This window comes from Neolamprologus multifasciatus, chromosome 19, assembly GCF_963576455.1.
Source record: "Neolamprologus multifasciatus chromosome 19, fNeoMul1.2, whole genome shotgun sequence".
In the NCBI taxonomy this organism is placed as follows: domain Eukaryota; kingdom Metazoa; phylum Chordata; class Actinopteri; order Cichliformes; family Cichlidae; genus Neolamprologus; species Neolamprologus multifasciatus.
Genome location: NC_140457.1, coordinates 8,569,846 through 8,588,050, shown reverse-complemented (window position 1 = coordinate 8,588,050; position 18,205 = coordinate 8,569,846). Strand labels below are relative to the sequence as shown.

Below are 18,205 nucleotides of genomic sequence, written 5' to 3'. Positions count from 1 at the left end.
AGAATTTATCAATCACCTGACCAGTCCCTAGAGAGTTTGGATGCTGCCCGTCATTGTGCTTTACAAAAAAAAACAAACAAAAAAAACTGCTTTTAAATACGTTGACCCAATTTCTTGGAATAATCTACATAAAGAGCTGAAATTGTCAGAACTGGTTACATTCAAGGAGTATAAGTCTGTGTCTTTGGGTCGGTTTGACTACTTTTAATGTCTGGTTAATGCTCTTGTAATGATCTGTTACTGCACATGATTTGCATGTTTGTGGTCACTCGTCTGAACTGACTATCGGTTCAGGTGCTTTTCTTTTTTTGTTATGTTCTTATGTCCAAGTCCCTCTTGAAAGAGAGATTGTAATCTCAGCGAGACTCAAGGATAACGACCTATATATCTAGTCTTTGTGTTAGGGCAGTGATGGGGGCAAAAACTAAAAAAATCATAGCTCATGGGTCAAATCCAAACCTACATCAAAAAAGATGTGTTTTATTATTAATTTTTTTATTTGATTTTCCAGAAAAATACTTTTTCCGACAGTGCAAATACATAACATTTCAATCCTAATAAATACAACCTTGTAAAGCATAATGACAGTCAATTCCTGACACACAAATACAGGGCAACGTAATAAAAACAGTCTGCTGAAAATGCATTTTTTTAAAGTTAGTAACAACATTAAGAGCAGCACTTTCCATCGACGATGAAAGAAAATGGTTGAAGATCGCTCCAATTCGCTTTTCTTTCTCTGACACAGAAGTACCACCTGTGCGACCGTATTAAAACTAAAATAATTTTGGAAGAAAAAAAAACAAACATCCACTCAAACCACTCAACAAGTCAATCTGCAGTCTAACAGGTAACAAAAGGAGCGTGTTTGGACTGAATAATCATGTTTAAGTGTATAAGAACCTCAGCAATGGACAGCTGTATGTTATTTGCAGGGAAAAAATGTAAACGGTGAACAAATCTGTGCAAAGAGTATTAATAAAGTAAAAACTTATGGAAAAAAACTATTTTTATGTTTTACTTCCTTTGAGTAGGTCGCAGATACTGTTCAGAACTTTTATCGACAGACTTCGAGGTGCAGCTGTGGGGTGGAGGGCTTCAGGTTTGGTGGTCTCAGCACCTCGTCTCTACTTTTTCGCTTAATCGAATCATGGCCTCCAGCTCACACTGGAGCTCTGAGTCTGTGGTTGTGATTCTCAGCTGGAAAAAAAGTGGAGTGTCCACTCTGGGTCAGGATTCCCACACTTGCTCATGAGTTGAGCGTGAGACTGAGGAATGAACTGGTCCACCGTTGGCACGCTCTAACAATCTTTTGTGATAAAGAGCTGAACGTGAAAGGGAAGCTGGCGATTTGCCGGCCAATTTACATCCCTACCTTCACCTATGGTCATGAACTCTGGATAACGACCAAATGAGTGAGATCACAGATACAAACAAACAGATACAAGCTTCCTTTAAATGGGGTCTGGGTTCCCCCTTAGCAACAAGGAGAAGAGCTCCACTCTCCCCTGGTTCGGAAATCTGATTAGGAATGCCTCCTGTTTGTTTCAGCCATGTCCTAGAGAGGAGAGGTCCTGGGGAAGACCCAGAAATTGCTGGAGTGATTACATCTCTTGTACTTAGCTGGAGGAGGTGACCCAGGAGAGGTAAGTCTGGGCCTTTCTGCTTAAACTTCTTTCCTCTGTGACCCAGATCTGGATGAGCAGCAGCAAATGGATTGAAAGATGGATTCTCTGAATCCCTCGTCCGTATATATATATGAATAGTTTTTGTAGAGTTGAGACTTAGTTTTTTGATTTTTAACACATTTTGAGTCATTTTAAACTTTTATATGAAGTGGGTTAGAGATTTGAGTTGCTGAAAAGTTGAACCTAAACCTTCATTAAAGTTATAGTTACAGTCTTTAATCTTAAGTGGTCCCACCTGCTTACAAAGTTGTTGTGAATGAGCTAATGTTTCTTCCAGCATCTTACAGAAAGAAAATCAATCCTTTATTATTAGCCACACATCTGTGAGAAAAAGGCAGACTTCATAAGATGCAACCCTTCTTTAAATGCCTGTGCGCCTGAAATAAACATTTAGGGTGCGATTGTAATTGCTGCTTGTTCATCTCTCCAACAGCACGACTGGTCTGTTCACACATCTGCGTCTCCGCTCCGATGAGGCGAGGCGGCCACTTCATCACATCCTTTCAAAAGTTAAGCGTTAGATTTGACGAGAATGCGTCTCGCACCTGTCACACACTGAAGTCAGACATGCAGCGGCTGATTGGTGGGTTACTGTCACTGAGGGCACTGGGATTATACATACTGCAGCATATGGTACATGCACAATACAGTGTAAATACTGAAAGCAGATCTGTTAGCGTGCTGTGAAATCAAAGAGAGAAGAAGCAGCAGCGGTCACAGGGGACACAGTGTCCTGCCTGCCCGCCAGGCTCACAACGAAATCTGAGACACATACGTCGCAGAGGAATACTGCATTCCAGCTATTTAGATTCCCTCTGTACACACGCACGCACACACACACAGTTGGGGTTGGTGTCATCCTACTGTAAACATGCCTCACACATTCAGCCTTAATGGCTGACATGCCACGCACAAGCTTCTGTAACACCACAGGCGTCACCTCCCCACTCCCAACCCCCGCATGCCTCACCCGCCTCTGTAGTCAGAAACTGAAGCTGGTAAACAAGACTGGATGATTTGGATTTTCTAGACATTTCTGGTTGGTGAGCATTACAGACAGGAAAGATGAGTGAGAGTGGTGGATTTATGACAGGAATGAGCGGCCACGCTTGAATTTGTTGTGTGTGTTTCCCCCCAAGGAAAATCCCCACAAAATACCAAAAACTTTTGTTTATTCTCATCTAAACAGTGTTACGTGCAAAGACTCAGATTATTGACTTAACAACTGACTTGGCAAAAATATAATTTAAAAAAAGATGCTTCGGTTTAAAGTACAATATTTGGAATATTCCGATTTCTGCCTACCTCAGGTTTAAGTCAATGCTAAGAACTGAAAGTTCAATATCCATCCTTCATTCAAGAAAAAAAGAACAAACCTCCCTCCAACCATTTCTCATCACTACCAGCGAAGCTCTTATTGTGAAGTCACTTTAATTATGAAGCAGTTGCAGCAGGTAGGTCCAGCTTTTCTAGTGTTTACATGTTGTAGCTGTTTACTGCCACCAGGGGGCAGTGTCACAGACAACTGGACTGTGGGCTACTCATGCTTCCCTGTTGTTGGTCTATCAGCCAACCACAAAGAAGAGCTAAATTATTATGTACAAAGAGCTGAAGTGAAACAGAGAATTGAAAACAATCTCCAAAGCGATGTCATCTGAGCTTCTCAGATTTTTGATGTTCTCGTGTATTCTTTATGATTTTCATATAAATCTCCATACGATCAGACTCAGTTGGCCAGTTCACTGACCAGTCTATGAGTAAGGCTTTAGCAATAAATTTCACAGCAAGTACCCTCAACTCCCAGCAACCATTCACAACCAGTCGGGGAATACCGATTTTTCCCTCCACGACCACCAGTTGCCAAATGGTTGCAGACTGGTCTTTACCCCTGTGTAACTGGGACCTTAATCGCTTGATCTTCTTCTTCAGATTTGACAATGCTTAATTTGTAAAAGCTATAAACCGATTCAAGTCCAGAAAGAGAGTGGTTCAGACTGATGATCAGGCAATTTCTTCTTGTTTTAATTCTCTCCTGTTGGATAGTATTATCCTGATAGAGTGAGGCACATGGTGAGACGCCAGGAAGCCTAAGGATGGAGGGAGGGAGTCCTCAGCTGGATCAGTGCCCAGGCTGCCCCCTAAAACACTGCTTTTACATCTCTGAGCTTTACAAATGTGCATGAGGCTGCAATTTTGGGAGAGAGGCAGGATGAATTTATACTCAGCGAGACCAGAGAAAGGAGAGAGAGAGAGAGGGAGAAGGGGTGGGGGGGTGGGGGGGGGGGGAGTTAAGCTAGAAAAGAGAAGCTTTATAATGAGAGTGAAAGCACACCAAAGACAGAAAGAGAAGGAGGGCAGTGCTTGCACAGATGCAACAACTTATTTTAGATGGTGCAATATCAGATTTGACAGCCAGATGCTCTTTCTCAGGGTTTTGGTTTCAAGCACTGACATCTGCCAGCCTACAACTCTCAATTACTGCACCTTCCTGAGGAAACTTCAAGCAGCAAGTCAAAAATAAAACTTTGCCAAGAAAAGGTTATTTTTTGCTCAGTCTGGGACTACTCTGGGATTTACTGCTAGGATAGTTTCTGTGGCACATGAGGCAGCGACAGGCGGTGAACTAAAGGCTGACCGCAGAACATAAAATACTATAAAGTTCGAAAACCTCCACTGACTCCTGTCCATTATTAGCCTTGTTGAGTCCTTCTTCTTCTTTCAGCTGCTCCCTTTGGAGGTCACCACGCGGATCATCTTCCTCCACCTCACCCTATCCCTAGCATCCTCCTCCATCACGTCAACCCCCTGCACGTCCTTGTTGCATCCTTCAGTCAAACTATTTGTTCAGTAATTGTGAAAACAATGCATATATTCTAGGAAGTTAAACTAAAAATATAACATACACAAAACTAGATGTGCATACATGAAAACCTTGCACACTTTTGCACAAGTATTATCCAACGAAGAAGAGTGTGTTGCCCTGCGAGTGTGCGAGTTCATGGTTTCACTACCATTTGGTGATTAGTTTGGAAATAAGTGGCATCTTGGATGTATTTGCTTTTAATGAGTGCACAAACAAGTTCTCACACAAACTGACATACAGCAAAGTTTCTGGCACATTGAGAAGCATCTGGCAGGTTGTTGGAGACATTAAAGCGAGTCTCACTGGACATGACAACCTTTTGGGTGCTTCAGGAATGAACTGGCAGTGACTAAACCCACAACATCATTAGTTCAGACATCAACCATCAACTATACAAGCTTACAGCTGTCTCCGTTGACTACACATTCACTCAGAGAGTGTAATGTTAATCCCGGATGTCAGAATCAGAGCAGAGAGCAAACCCTGTGGGCTCCCACTCGGGCTCATAATAACATTTAGTCACGCTTAAATGTATACAGTAAAGCATGAAAACATCAGTGCAGTGATTTAAGAAAGTCACTAGTTTTCATGCAATGACAAATGGTTAGGAAAGAAGACATCCTCCATCCCTGCATGAAGATTGACAGCCGCAGTCGGAGAGATAAGAGGGTAATTGATGTTGTCAAAACTTATTAGTAGGATTGAGCAAACCCCCAGCTTGTGCTGTACTAGCATGCTGCAAAGATGCAACCTGTCACTTGTGCTGTGGAATGACTTGTAAAAAGAAAGTTTCTGTTTCCAATGTTTGCATGCCTTCCCACCAAAGAAATATGGATTTCTTGTTTTACCCACAGAGTGCAAAGTGTTTTATTTTATTTGGTATTTAATTGACCACAGATACAATTTTCATGCACCATTGAGTCCTTCGCTTCTGTCATGACATCTAAGAAATGCTTGGGAACATCACGGCGCTGTGGCAGCACATTTTCACTTTGTTAGCCTGTTGGGGAATTTGTCCTTTCGACTTCTCTGAACTGTTAATTAGCAGCAGGCAAAGACTGCGCAGAGCCCGCTTCAAGTCTGAGGCCAGCATCTTGGGCGTGGAAAAAGGTTAGAATATTAGGAGTAGCCAATCAGGTTGGAAATGTTCATGTTATTCATCATGTTATTTTCTAAATGGAGAGCATACACACAAATGTACAGGATGGCTTCCAGAAATTGACAAGACACATAATACAGAAGCTGTGTAAAGCTTAGGCCTCAGTTACTCAAAAACAGGTTGGCAATGCCCTGGCAACCTTTAGTTGCTAGGGAAAGATGAGCGTTCCTCAACTGTAAGGTGAGATTGTTGCAAGTTTCTGACTGTTGCTGGGTTAAATCAGGTGCAAAGTCAGCAATCACTGAAAAGCGAAACAATCCCATTGCTTCGCTTTTCAGTAATTGCTGACTTTGCTTATGGTTTGCATCTAAGACGCTCAGCTGTTTGCAAACACTTGCCTTTTTGCTCCATTTAGCTGTAGTAACACTTGCAAGTGTGATGCAACCCAGAACGGAGTTTAGACTTCGCCTCAGTCGTCTGTTTATTATTCATGAGCAACTTCAAATGCCTTTGAAGTAAAGTTTACACTAACACATTTCAAAAGGCCAGCTTTTAAACTGATGGCAAACGTTACTGGTTTCCAGTTTGTGTCCAAATTTCAGTGTTTGACTACTATTTCAACACCAGTCTGAACCAATGGTTACCACATGACAGAGCTCTTGGCCTGTGTGACTGAGGCCTAATCTAGTGAAGTCCCACAATAAATTCATATAGTGTATAAAGATAAAAACGAGTGCAGCAACATCAGGAGATACTAACACCCTCATTACAGAGTGTCACAGACACATATATGTAAGTTGTAAGTTTCTATACACAATAAAGGTCCAGAGTTTTGCTATGGTAGGCAGACCAAGCAGTCACACCACGCACGCTATAATCAATCTGCTGCGGTTCTTTGCCATTATTCAGGCGTGTGCCGGAGACCCTCGAGCGCTCAGCTGCTCATGCAATATTCAGCTGCGGGGTTTACTGGCTGGCTAAGGAGAAGATGCAGTGAAGTGACAGAGCAAAGCCTAGTAGGTGTGTGTGTGCGCGTCTGTGTGTAAGTGTGTGTGTTGGTCATGAAGCTCAGGACAAACAGAGCCTAAAATAGATTTGACTTCAACCCTTCTGACAAGAGAAGACAGCTTTGACAACAAGAGTACAAGTCTGTGAATGAATGAGCGCTGAAGTGCACACGCACGCACACAAACACGCCAAGTTAAACATGTTGGCGATGAGTTAGTTCAGAAGATGAACATCATCCTCATCTCTATCTGTTAAACATAAAACTAGCAGAGCCGGTCTAAGATCGGCCATGTTTTTAAGTATTCAGTAGTGACAGATGTGCAGGACACAAATGGAAACTGTGATCAGATCATTCCTCATACAACCTGAACCCACACAGTCCACAACAAAAGCACACGCGCATGTACTCATACACTCATACACATTCATCCCTTCTTTGAAGTCGCTCATGAATAATAAACAGACGAGACGACTGAGGCAAAGTCTAAACTCCATCCTGAACCTCCGCGGCCTCCCTTCATATAAATCACGCTCGTATTTGCTCAGTGAATCTGTGTCAGTAGATCATTAAGCTTTGAAGGCCAGCGCAGCGGCAGGAGATACATTCGGCTCCGCTCTGGCTTCTTCACACCTCCACTTCTGTCTGCACAACAGCATGCTTTTATCATGAAAGGTGGTGAGGAGGAAATGCTGAGGCTCTCCTCAACACTGCCAAACACAGGAATGCCATTACTTATTAGGTCGAGGAAAAAATAGCGAGAAAGAGCACTTGAGATTTTTATCTTTACATGGCAGTGGGGGGAAAATTGTATGCTAGGATTGTAGCTTGGTATTTCTTAATTGGCTCAAAGGGAGGACACGGCATAAAGGGAAGCCAGTAGGAGTGAATGGGTGCACATGAAAGATAAAGTAGAAAGAAAATCGAAAGCACGAAAACATAATTAAAGTCGTATTTCTGCATCTGGTTTGGACTAAATAAATTGGAGTTGTGTTAGTGATTGTGTGAGAGAGAATTTAAATTTTTAATTGCACAGCAGGGTAATAATGAGCACAAAAAGTAAACCGTAAAATTCATGTGAAAAATGGAACTGAGAGAGAAAAACAACAGTTAAGTCACAGCACTCACAGCTAAACTGAATTAGACTGAAATGAAAGCAAAACTACTTTAAAAACGAACCAAAGCAGCAGCAGCAGTCGCAAGCAGTTTAAATGCAGTTTCATTCATTTTATACATGATATATGAAGAGAAGAGGAAGAAGGCGGATTTCATTTGGGGACTAGTTTATGCAGAAAAAGGAGGAAAAATGTAAAAGAGGAAGGAGAAAGAAGGCGACAGAGTGCTAAAGGTGACAGCCTCTGAGGATAGACACTCCCTTTCTACTTAAAACTCTGGCTCCTCGCCTCCCCTTAGCCCTCCAGCTCGTGTCGTCCCAAAAGTCATTTTGACAGCTCAATAATTGACCGCTTATCTTTTATTAATAGAGAGATCCATTAGGCCACGAGGCCGTGTCGGCGCTTCACTGTGTGTGCTCCGAGACAAAGCACCGCCGGCCTTCACGCGAGACACCTCTTTCTTATTGTCTCATATTCTGGCATCTGCTCAATGCTTCACTGTAACACGGCCTCTTAATTAGCCTCGCGCACAACAGCGGAGTCTTCACCGTCACTGTGGTGGTACATGTTAGACAGTGCAGAAGCAAGGCTATCATCACAGAAGCAGGAGGGAATGAATGGGTTCATTTCATTTCCTGAAACGTCTCTTTTGAGGTTAAAAAAAAAAAAAGAGCTGTAATCATATTTTGCAAAGGCTGCAGAGACTGAGGCAGGTTTGTGCGTTCTTCAAAGGGGCTGTAGATATCAAACATATTCCTTCAGTGAAGTAAAGCCTGTGCCTCATTATCTCGAGATAACAAATTCGAGGTTTGCCAACACTCACGCTTGATTGCTTCACTGACGTTGTCCCAGTTCAAGCTGAAAGAAGGAGCAGAGACAAAGGGAGAGACGGCCATCGATCAAAGAGCAAACTCAATCACTCGTGAAGGCTGAAAGTCGACATTTAAGGAGGTGTGATGGGAGACAAACAAAGATGTGCTTTTATTACATTTTATGCGTATATTGAGATAATTAAGTGGGAATGACTGCGTCAATGACACAGTTATGCCTGCAATCATGCACAATTCTTGCACAGTCCAAAGCAATACTAGCATCAGTGTGAGGCTGCACTGTGACACTTCCGAACGTCCGCATGTTAACGTGCCCACAATGACAATCATACGTGCTGACATTTAGCACATACTAACAGCATCTGTTAATTCTACTAAGCACACAGTTTGTTGGTTGTTTGGTCATAATCCAAAATAATAACAGAATTTATTTTTAAATGTAACAATAGGATCAATAATTTTATTGTTATTTATCTTTCACAGCAGTTCACCCCGTAACCTGATAGCGGCACTACTGAATAAGTCAGGGGATCACTAAAGATGTCTGGGGGTCATCCTCTGAAAAACATGATGATGGCACTTTTGGCTGTCCCTTACTTTCCAACGATGTGGATTTGGGAAAAGACTCTTCCACTCAGCTGGGCTTTAGACCGGCACTAGATGTAAACTACCTGGGAAACTCCAATAATGTGTCCTCCCAGCCTCAAACCTGTGGTGTGTACAAATGTGTTAACCACTACACTTGTGTACTCCTAAATACGTTATTTGTATGTTTACAAGTGTTTTGTAATCCATTTGTGATCCATAGGCATTTTGTTATATTTAAAGAAAAAATATGCAAATCGAACCTTTTGAATAATGTCTCATAATCTTTGTCCTTATAAACCAATGTTACTTAAGTGGGTCACTTTTACATGTATTCTTGAAATCCTCTGTTTTTACCCATTTGCAGATCATTTTCTTGCTTGTTCTTTCTATAATTGCTGTCATATATTGCAAAAACAGGTAAATGTTATTAACTAGAAAGTGTCACGGACCCGGCTCTGGGGACTCGGGGTCCGTGGGCAGTGGGGACTAGGATTATCATTATTATTATTATTATTGTTATTGTTATTATTATTTGGTGTGTTGTCTGCACTGCCCCTGTGCACATCTGTATGTAGGCAGGTGGCTGTGTTGCCTTTCTTCTGTGGCCAAGTTACAGGCACCTTCAGCCCTGGGGGCGTGGCCTGACTTGAGGCCTGGCCACACCCGAAGTCCTTGCCGCACACCTGCTCCTCATCTGGGCTCGTCGGTGGAGCTATTTAGAAGAGTGATGGAGCTTCCACCGACGCTGGATTATTGCGTTTGACTTCACGTCAGTCTTCCAGCATAGTCAAGTGTTAGTGTTTGCCTGCATGGATACAGTGTGTAACGGCTGCCTCTATTGTTTTCCCCTCAGGAGGAGTGTGGGACGAGAAGGAGCAGTGAGCACGGGGAGTGCAGGGACACTGGGGCAGAGAGCACTACACGGGGACTTTTAGGAAGAAGACACTACACGGGAGTCTGGGAAACTGGGGATTTATTGTTGTTTACTTCACCACCTTGTAAATAAACACTGTTGCACTGAAGAGTCCGGCGTTTGGGTCCTATTTCCCCATCTCCCCACGGTCTGCCAGCCAGACCGTGACAGAAAGCCAGTTTTGTTTTCTATTTCATGAGTAAAGATTTTTCTATTAATGTAGATTAAGCTGTGATCCCACTGGCCCTGATAACGACTGGACAGAGCCCTATGCTGTGCACTGTATAAATCAAGTACTGAGACATACTATGGTTGTTTGGATTTAACAAGTCTAAGCTGAAATCACCTCAAACAAGCATGACTGTTTGGTTTGATTTAGGTTTTAAATCATTTGAAATCAAACATCAGTGAGAAACCACGGGATGTGATCATTGAACATGTTAGGGTTCATCCTCTGGAGAACACGAATATCTTGAAAAAGCTTCACAGAAATCCTTCCACTGGATTTTGAGATTTTTCATCCTGGATTGACAGACGCTGCCACCCTGACATACACACCATTTCTAAAACAGAACAGCAAAAATGGATCCTTCCTCGGTGTAACCTTAAACGCATGATGCTATGAAACACTAAATGAGACTGACATGGAAGTTCAAAGTTGTAGTAACAGCCTCCTCGAATAAATAATGCATTACTTTCTATCGAAAAAGGCTTTGGATGCATATTAACTAGCTTCCCAACTGACCAGCAACAGCCAATAGTTGCAATGTAAATTTGTGAACTTAGAAGACAGTATTGAGCAGGCTAACCTTCCCTGCACCCTGCAGTAAAAAAGCCCCACAAAGTAATCAATAGCAGTCTCCCTCCCTATCTCCCAGTCTGTGTACACTGGACGTCAGGCTGATGGTGGTTTATGGCTTTTAGTACCTGCAGACACCAGAGCTGTTGAATGAAATCACAGTAAACCAGCGGGGAGAGGTTCATGCTCCCATAAAAGCATGGGAGAAAAGGTGCACTGAAACAAGAGCACACCTTTAGCCATCAAGCTGGCCAGAAGAAGTTTTTGGACACAACGAGGATCAGATAAATATAAATATAAATTAAAGCTATAAATAGCTTTAATATAAATTTCAATATATGGCTCTTGAAAAACAGCCGCTGTGTAATACTCACTGTTGACTGCTCTGTTGTTATATATCATCAGACTTTCATTATGACAGCGCAAGCAGCGGGCTCCCGAGAAGTCTGACGGAGAGTGAAAATCCCCGGAAACTCCAAAGTCAGACGATGTTTCGTAATGAATTTGCTCGACTCTTCTTTACAATGTTATTTCAGTTCATTGAGGTTTGCAGGCATCTATTTGTGCACAGCTGTCTCCACAGCATTTCAGTCAGATTGAAGTCTGGACTCAAAACACCTTGATTTTTTTTATTTTTCAGTCATTCTGTTGTAGATTTGTGCTTGGGGTAATTGTCCTGTTGCATGACCCAGTTTTGGCCAAGCTGTAGCTGTCGGACAGATGGCCTCACATTACACTCTAGAACACGTTGGTATACAGAAGAGTTCATCGTCGACTCAATGACAGCGAGGTTCCCAGATTCTCTGGCTGCAAAACAAGCCCAAATCATCAACCCTCCACCACTGTGTTTGACAGCTGGTATGAGGTGTTAGTGCTGCATTGGTTTTCTCAAAACATGATGTTGTGTGTTAGGGCCAAACATTACTTTGGTCTAGTCTGTCCAAGAAGACTTTGTTCCAGGTGTCATGTGGTTTGTTCAGAAGCAACTTTCCAAACCTAAGCTGTGCTGCCATGTTTTTCTTGTTGGTGTTTTTTTTTTTAAAGAGGCGATCCTTCAACACAATACATGCTTCTTTAGTCTTTTTCTAATTATACTGTCATTAACTTTAACATTCAATATGCTAACTGAAGCCTGTAGAGTCTGAGATCCTGTTTTTATTGCAGTTTCTCTAAGCATCACACAGAAATAGCACACTATAACAGAGTGTTGCCTAATGAAGGGCCAGCCAGCCAGAAACGGCCCAATAATCAAATTTTCTCACATCTGCTATCTACCTCACGATATCCTCTGCCATGAAATTTGATGGTCGAGTGAGAAAACACTGACCTATTAGAGCTATATTCACAATGTTAAAAAAAATCTATAATAAATGTGCTCCATTAAATATGCAGGACACAAAGATTTGAATTCTATGTTTTACATCAGCTCAGAGTCTGAATGACCTAGAAACAATTAAAAGCACGATGGATATACGAAAACCGATTTATCTCCAGGGAGATGTGTCTGCTTTGTAAGGAAGAGTGTCTGGGGAAAAAAAATGTGTATGTATAAAAGGATAAAGTATATAGGTTCTGAGTTGGCTTTGAGGTACAGAACAGCAGACAAACATGAAGCAGGCAGCCCAAAGCAAAGTCTCTGTTTCATGTTTTGCAGCCAAAGTGCAGAGAAACTGATGCACTAAAGAATAAAATGATCTGTGGCCTCTGGGAGCAGGAAAAAAAACCCCAAACCAGAATACAAATGAGAGCTTTGTTTGCAGCAACATGCTGCACACACTCCTCTTATGATGCCAGCATTCTGGACACCCACTTTAATCATCGCTAGGCTGTCAAATCATGGTATTTACAGCATGTCTGAGGCCAGTGTCCATATCCAGGACTTTTCAAAACAAGATGATCTCGTGAAGTCATTTTAATCCACACGAAACTTTCAGCTGCCACACTACCGCTAAACATTTGCATATGCTGTGTAAGTCTGGCCTGTGGGCTTATCTCTGATATGAAAATTTCGATTTTGGTACACTGAGACAACATATATTGCACAAGATTGTTGTCAGAGTCTCTGCTAGTCTAGAAGGACCAAGAAAAAGCAACTTGGCTGCTCACATTCAGCCACAGGAGCATTAGTGAGATCCATCACTGATGTCTGGCAGCAATGCCTGGCTCCCACTTGTCCAATTCCTCCCAAAGGTGTTGGATGTGTTTGAGGTCTGGAATCTGTACAGGCTAGTTAACGTCTTGCACAACAGGAAAACGATCTCTTTAAGTACTTGGCTTTGCAAAAACAGGAATGGCAATGCAGGAAAATTTTCAGTTTTTGCAAAATATGACTGAGAATGATTCACTAAATCATTTTTAAAAAGCCTCAAATCTTGCCAGAACTTTCATTTCACCATGCTGGGGTTAAAAATCCAATCTAAAGATGCATTAAACAAACAGCAGACACTTCAGATTCCACTGCAGCCAGTCTGTGTCCAACATAATGATTTTCATACCAGTCGAGAGTTTGGGAGCTCTTTTGCCTGTGTAATTATGGAGCAAATTAACTGTGCAGTCACAACAGAGAACGCACATTTGCTGTATTCACCATGTTCTTCAGCTGAAGGGCGCTTTCGTGCAGATCTCATATTGTTGCTCTGACAGGTTTCTGCATTATAGGGGAGCTGAAAATGGACGTGCAGGGCGCTCTGTGCAATTATATGAATGTTTTTTAACTGAAGTGGCTGAAAGGTTCACACTGTGGCCACCTGGACCTCTGACTGTTTTAGTCAAATGGCCCGTGAGAGTGTATGAACTGCACGTGAGTGTGCGTTTTGTGGCTAAAGTGGATGTTGAATGTAACGCAGTATGTTCAGAACGCCATCTGAAAATGGATACTCCAAATAAAATAACTTCTGGATATAAATGAGAATGAAAGACTGCTTCATTTACTGAAAAAAATCCAGCAAACATCAAAAAGAATTCATCTTATCAAAGCACAGAATGCACAAATTTAGTAATGATAAGAAATAGAAGTCTTCCTTTAGGGAAGCTCCTCCCTGCAGTAGCTGATAATAGCAGATGCGCAACAGATCTCATGAATTCAGATGGTCAAATGTTCCAGCCAACATTTTCAAAGCATGCTTCACCCTTCTTCTCACCCTCTTATAAGGTCCTGTATTTTTTGAAGAAGAATCAAAAGCTGCAGAGTATTTTGTAGTAAACTAAAAATAGATATTTCAGAGTTGGCCGATAGTAAAAAAAAAAAAAAGTGCTTTAAAAATCACACACAAGGAATAAAAGTATAACATATAACAACTTAAACAAAAGACTATCTGTATAAAAATGTTTCAGCTGCTTTTTAACAGACTCAGTGGAGTCTGTACAACATAAAAGCTGCCTGAAAAGCCCAATCCTCGCCAGGAAAGCAGCAACCTTTGAGCCAATGACGCAAGAGCTCAGGAAGAAGAACGAGGCTTCAGCAGGTCAGAAACATACTGGGAGGCTCGCCCATGTAGGGCTCTAAAAGTTAAAACTAACATTTTAAAATGAAGTCTAATAATTAACTGTCAACAAACGAAGAATAGCTCAAATATGTGAAGTAAAAAGCCTGTTAAAGGAGTTTGAATGAGAAAAGGTAAAAGCATGAGCAAGTTCATTTTCAAAGCTAGGAAACCTCTGCTAAGTGCTATTATCTCAAGCTCAGTGCAGCTGTAGTTTTCTGTAACGCTTATGACAGTTTGTGTTTCATCTAAATGTAGAGAAATTTTAAATGACAGAGGAAAACTGAAGCCCATTGGGATCCAGTACTTTTATAAGTAGTCATCAAAATAAACAACTAGTGGTGCAAACTGTGCAGTGGATCACTGGAGAAGGTTAGGATGCATCAAAATCTGCAAATCATTAAAAAAAAATTACCTTAAAATCTGACTTTATATTATTTGACAGCAGTTCTCATTCCTGCAGCCAATTATTTAGCAACTGTACCCGGTGAGCTAAACAGTCATCTCCGTTTCATTTTTATAGGTCACCCTCCGCACCATTTTTTGGACAATCGTCTCTACATTTGTGACCTGCTTCAGCTTCACGGAGGCTCAGCTGCCTTTTGTCAGAGCACAATATTTCCTTTATGGGGTCACACATCACACGGTAACCCATTTCAAAGAGCGAGGCTGTCTGAGCTGTAAGAGAAGCTTTTAATGTCGTCTGTCTGCTCAAACAAAAATGGATTAAAGAGGCGAAGCGCTATTTAACAGTCAGGTCAGAGACTAAAAATCCTCTCCTTCTGGACTAAACAAAGCTTTTTAAAAAAAAATATCATAGCAGACTTGATGAATAATTTGAATCACTGTTCTCCGTTGTTAAAATCCCCACAACTTCATTGACCATCCGTACTGGAGCAGATTAACAGGACTGCGCTGTCGAAGCTTGCTCAGCGTCCAGGAGGTCAAAAAGGTTATGTTCACAGGCTTGTCAAACTACGCTTGACTTTTGACTGGCAGTGATAATGGACGTTCATTTCTAGTTATCCAGGGACACATGAGAGGTTTTAGCTGCTTGTGCCAACCTCAGGATTTTCACCGTGTCCATCTGTCCAGCCATCAGGGAGGAGCTCGGTGGAAACACGAACGAGGTCATATGACTCAACCACCCAGGAGTGAGATGCCAGATGTGGCATAGCAGCTTTCCTAATTACTACAATATGTAAAACCTTCTAAGCGGTCCTAACGGCTGCAAGTTTTCCAGAGAAACCTGACCTACATTTCTCCTGCATGCTCTAAATTCAGGAAAAAAAAGTTATTTAAGCCTCTGTGAAGGGAGAACCGAAATAGCAACTGCTTCTCACGCCGGGTGCTGCAGGAGCCACGCTCACAATACAGCCTACAGGGTCCTCCTGCAAAACTGCAAAAATGAAAGGGCACGCTCATGAGAGACCGCACAAAAATGCAGGGAAGGAAGGCACGAGGCACATATGACATTAATGATCAACAAACAACGTCAGATTTACCTGCTGCCAAAAGGAAACGCGACACAAACACTGCTGCTAAGGAAATCAGTGATTAATGTATTACGAGGATTTCCCTGGAAGCCACTGTTTGGACACACAAATCAAAAACCACACAGCTACACTGGAAATAAGGTCGCAGTGAGAAACAATAAGTCCATTCAGCACAGAAATTCACTTTTCCACAGGCTAAAAAAAACCCCCCAAAACAAAAAACACTCGCATGAAAAACGAGGGAACAAATCAAGACGCCGAAGTAAATCAAAGCGAGGCGCTCGATGAATACTAATGCCGCAAAAAAGCCAAAGTGTAAATATAAAACTTCTTCAGACAGCCAGTTGAGGTTACATCACTAGCGAGGCAGAAAATTTACTTTAAGCCTGAGACATCGATTCTTGTTGTTAATTTTCTGTACATTTTTGTGACAGTAATGATTAAATCTGCAAATCTGTTGTCTCGTTAACCAAACTTTATCACCCTCATTAGAGGAAATCGACTCATCAATATTTTTCCTCTGGGCTACAAAGACATCTTGATTCAGAGCAGGACAAGCTCAAATCTCATCTACATCTAGCACAAAGTTTTGACACGTCTCTCTCTATTTCCAGCCTGTTAACCTCTTTTTTTTATTCCTGGATTACACATAAAAAAAATAATACTGGAACATGGGATAAAGTAAACAGGCCCCAGGATGGCCTGTGTAATCACGGAGCTATTTCAATAATTTGAGCCACATTTGGAAATAAGGTCACCTCCAGCAATCACAGAAAATCCAGTTTTACACAGTGATGTTCTCTAGAAATGGAACTCATCTATTAGCAGAATTGATATTTAAATACGATTTGTGGATTTGGGCGCGGAAAACGAAGCGGGCACTATTGTAACAGAATGGAGCATTATCACAGTTACATAACAGGGTATGAAAGTAATGAGCGCTGTGCAACAATGTTACCTTTTCAACAGAATTAATCAACTCAAGGCCCGCGAACAAGCGTCTTATAGTCTTAAAAACTATGCAAAGCCTAATGAAGACAAGGAGAAACTCTACAAAAGCAAACGAAGCTACAGGAAACTGTTAGTTTAACCAAAGTACAAGAGCTTTAGTATTGTGAGCCACCCCAATTCTATACATTTTGTTGGGAAAATGGGAAATGGGTGCAGGAACAGATCTTCAGGCTTCCCGAGCCCTTTAAAATCTCTTCTTTGGAAGTCGCTGTCTTTTGTTCTATTCACTGTCAAGATGATCCCACACTGACTCAGTAATGTTGAGGTTCGGACTCGATCAATCTTGTGATAATTATCAAGCTGAAAAATGAAGCTGTTGCCAATCAGACACTTCTCAGATGGTATTGCACGGTGGATCAAAATCTAATGGTATCTTTCTGCATTTATAATTTCATGAATTTTGACACAACTGGCTGAAATGTAGCCTGAAACTATGAGATAGCATCCACTGTATTTTGCAGATTACTGATGTTGAGTCCAGTTCTTGCGTAATTTGGCATACTTCAGCCTTTCTCCTCGTTTCCTTTCAGAAACTGGCTCATATGTTGTAAACAACTTTTTTTTAGGCCTGTCACTTCTTCTTTTGTTCTCCACTGGTCCAGTTTCCTTAAAAATTTTTAGGACAAACAATGAAGAAAGATTTCAAGTTTTCCTCTATTAACTCTTTGAGAATCTTTTTTTTTGTGCAAAAATACTTTCCGTGATATGTTTCATAGATTCAGTAACAAAGCGCCAGAAGATATATTTAAAACGGCTAACTTTGTCTGTTATGTGTAAAAACAACACCGGTTCATCTGTTGAGTCAGATGCATTTTTTAAGCTTGACTCATAGGTCAGTGTTAAGTGGTTCAACAGCAAACAAAAACATTCCTCTGAAAATGGTCAGGTACAATAATCGGACTGAAAATGGGTGAAAAAGCAGCCAGACTCTGAAAGACCTTCAGAAAGCCTGCAGAACTATTGCTCAAGACCACCTTAAAAATGACAAGAAAGTCTGGCTCCTTGCAAGAAAATATAAAGTACTGTAAAAGTTCAAGAAGTTTAAAAAATGTATTTAGTCCACACTTACAGGAGAAAAGCCTCGTGTTACTAAAGATCAAGCACACACAACTTCAACCACAACACACTAGTTCCCAAAGGGGATATTGAACACACAGTCCACTACTTTAACAAACACTACTTCTAATCGCTTCTCACTTCCTTTCACAACATTAACCACATGTTGCAGGGCGATATTTTCCCACCAGCTCCTCCTCCATCCTATCTACACTCAAAAAAGTCAACTAAGGCAGTTGTTTGATTTATTCAATAGACA

General features: G+C 41.5%; 1 protein-coding gene across 4 annotated transcripts in view; it reads right to left on the bottom strand.

The window, feature by feature from the left end:
* pacs2 (phosphofurin acidic cluster sorting protein 2) overlaps positions 1–18,205 on the bottom strand; it is a 76,331-nt gene that overhangs the window by 42,243 nt on the left and 15,883 nt on the right. Inside the window, exon 1 of one of the 4 annotated variants that reach the window (XM_085144409.1) lies at positions 11,276–18,172. The exons of the other annotated variants lie outside the window; for them this stretch is intronic. The gene's annotated coding sequence lies outside the window, so the exon portion shown is untranslated. Of the gene's footprint in view, positions 1–11,275; positions 18,173–18,205 lie in introns of those variants that run through there. 4 annotated transcript variants of the gene reach the window in all.